The sequence below is a fragment of the Ranitomeya imitator genome, chromosome 4, assembly GCF_032444005.1.
Source record: "Ranitomeya imitator isolate aRanImi1 chromosome 4, aRanImi1.pri, whole genome shotgun sequence".
Lineage (NCBI taxonomy): Eukaryota > Metazoa > Chordata > Amphibia > Anura > Dendrobatidae > Ranitomeya > Ranitomeya imitator.
In genome coordinates this window covers 683,224,985-683,228,022 of record NC_091285.1, presented here as the reverse complement: position 1 = coordinate 683,228,022, position 3,038 = coordinate 683,224,985, and the positions used below count along the sequence as shown (strand labels likewise).

General features: G+C 37.9%; 1 non-coding gene across 1 annotated transcript; it reads right to left on the bottom strand.

The window, feature by feature from the left end:
- Positions 1-293: 293 nt before the first annotated feature.
- On the bottom strand, positions 294-364 carry TRNAG-GCC (transfer RNA glycine (anticodon GCC)). Its single transcript has one exon. It is a non-coding gene; the product is annotated as a tRNA-Gly (tRNA).
- Positions 365-3,038: the final 2,674 nt, after the last annotated feature.

Here is a 3,038-nt window from a genome sequence, read left to right as displayed (position 1 = left end):
AGTCGGGGTCGGGTTTAAGTGTTTACATTTTTTTGTAAGTTTTAGTTCCTTTGAATAAATTCAGTGTTTTCTGTACTTTTCAGATTTTCTCTTTACAGCGGAGGCTTTGAAGTGAATTATTATTGTGGAGTGAAGGGTTACTGGAGACTCGTGTGTCGGGGAATGGAAAGTGCTGATGTGGCAGAACTGCGAGGATTCCGCATCTACTGACCTCACTGTGCCTTGTATCATAGAATCTATGATATGGTATGGTATTTTACAATGTTTAAATAATGAAAAATAAAATGATATGCTGCATTGGCCGGGAATCGAACCCGGGCCTCCCGCGTGGCAGGCGAGAATTCTACCACTGAACCACCAATGCTTGCTGTTTTTGCTACATGAGTGATTTCTGACACTATTGTGTACAGAACCATGATAGTGTGCCGAAATAGAAGTCAATAGTGAAAAAAAAAACTACGACCTACTGGGTCCTGTGTGTTTGTCACAATTCTTTAATTATAAGAACAGTTCCTGAAGCAGCAGCACCGACTACAATCCAATCAAAGTGTCTTTTTTGAGCGGTTGTGAGATTTTTGTTCTTAAAATTTAGAAAAAGAAAAAAAGTCAGCGAGACAACGACACAGGTCGTGGGGCCAACAATCAGCTCAGTGCAGCCTAATCCAATTTACTTTTAATTGTCAATAACATTGTGTTATTAATTATATATAATGTCCCATAGTGACAGAGTCAATTTTGTACTTAATGACCGGGCAATTTTTACATTTCTGACCACTGTCCCTTTATGACGTAATAACTCTGGAACGCTTCAACGGATCCCGGTGATTCTGAGACTGTTTTTTCATGACATATTGTACTTCATGTTAGTGGTAACATTTCTTTGATATGACTTGCGTTTACGATAAAACAGAAATTTGACAAAAAAAATAAAATTTTCCAATTTTCGAAATTTTAATTTTTATTCCTTTAAATCAGAGAGATATGTCACCCAAAATAGTTAATACATAACATTTCCCACATGTCTACTTTACATCAGCACAATTTTGGAAGCATCATTTTTTTGTTAGGAAGCTTTAAAGGGTAAAAGTTGACCAGCAATTACTAATTTTTCCAACAAAATTTACAAAACCATTTTTTAGGGACCACCTAACATTTGGAGTGACTTTGAGGGGTCTATATGACAGAAAATACCCAAAATGACAATCATTCTAAAGACTGCACCCCTCAAGGTGCTCAAAACCACATTCAAGAAGTTTATTAACCCTTCCGGTGCTTCACAAGAACTAAAACAACGTGGAAGGAAAAAATGAACATTTTACTTTTTTTTCACAAAAAAAATGTAATTTAGACCGAAACTTTTTTATTTTCACAATGTTATCAGGAGAAAATGGATCATAAAATTTGTAGTTCAATTTTGCCACGGCTCAGAAGGGAGGGAGCACCAGTTTACATTTTGAATGCAAAATTGTCTGCCATCAATGGTGGGCGCCATGTCATGTTTGGAGACCCTCTGATGTACCGAAATAGTGGAAACCCACCAATTCTAACTCCAACCCTAACAAAGTCCTACCCCTAATCCCAACCCTAACCCTAACCCCAACCATAACCCCAACTCCAACACCACCCTAACCCCAACCGTAACCTCAACATAACCATAACCCCATCACAACCATATCGCTAACACAACCCTAACCTCAACCCCACAACCGTAACCCCAACACAACCTTAACGCTAACCCTGACCCTAGCCCCAACTCTAGCCCCAACCTTAACCCTAGATCTAACCCCAACCCTGACGCAAACCCTAACTGCAAAAAATGGAAAAAATACATTTTTTATTTTATTATTTTTACCAAACTAAGGGGGTGATAAAGGAGGGATAAATTGACTATTTTTTTTTTATTTTGATCACTGTGATAGAGTCTATCACAGTGATCAAAATTAACTGACAGGGGAAATCTTATTGTTGCCTGGTGCCGATCGGCAGATCTCGGCTTGCGTCCTGCGCATGTGTCCCCCATTTTCTTTCAGGAAGAAGATGTCGAGGTCTGGGAGACAGAGCCAGAGGGTCCAGGGATGCTGGAGGTACCGAGGAGGGCTCCGGGGACCCCTTTTCTCTCTCCTCTGGTGTGCTAGATCATATCAGGGGAGAGAAAAACGAATGAGAAATCGGTCGTTTTTTTCTCTTTTTTTCAGTGAATAATGGCGATCCCAAAACTTGGGACAGTAAAAACCGACTCGAATGATGTTCTCCAGCGTCTTGGCTACTTCGGTAGCCGAGACCCCAGACATTTTCCAGCGCTACGGGGTGATATAACCTTATTTCTCAGCTCCCTTTCTCAGTACCCGTAACTGCCGCCGTTAAAAGGCGTATCTGCGGATGTTAAGGGGTTAAATAATACCACATACTAAGTACCGTACTAAATTAATAATTCTTTTGTGGATTTTGTAATTTAAGGTTAATCCACTGAATCCAGTGGATTAACCTTAAATTACAAAATCCACAAAATATTATAGTAGCAAATTCTTATAATAGGAGGCAAAATTATAATAATTATATAAGTATTGGGAGGCAGTATTATAGTAGCTCAATTATTGTTCACAGGAAGCAGTATTATAGTAGTTATATTCTTGTACATAGGGGCAGTATTATAGTAGTTATATTCTTGTACATAGGAGCAGTATTATAGTAGTAATATTCTTGTACATAGGGGCAGTATTATAGTAGTTATATTCTTGTACATAAGAGCAGTATTATAGTAGTTATATTCTTGTACAAAGGGGCAGTATTATAGTAGTTATATTCTTGTACATAGGGGGCAGTATTGTAGTAGTTATATTATACATAGGGACAGTATTATAGTAGTTATATTCTTGTACATAGGGGCAGTATTATAGTAGTTATATTCTTGTACATAGGGGCAGTATTATAGTAGCTATATTCTTGTACATAGGAGCAGTATTATAGTAGTTATATTCTTGTACATAGGAGCAGTATTATAGTAGTTATATTCTTGTACATAGGAGGAGTATTATAGT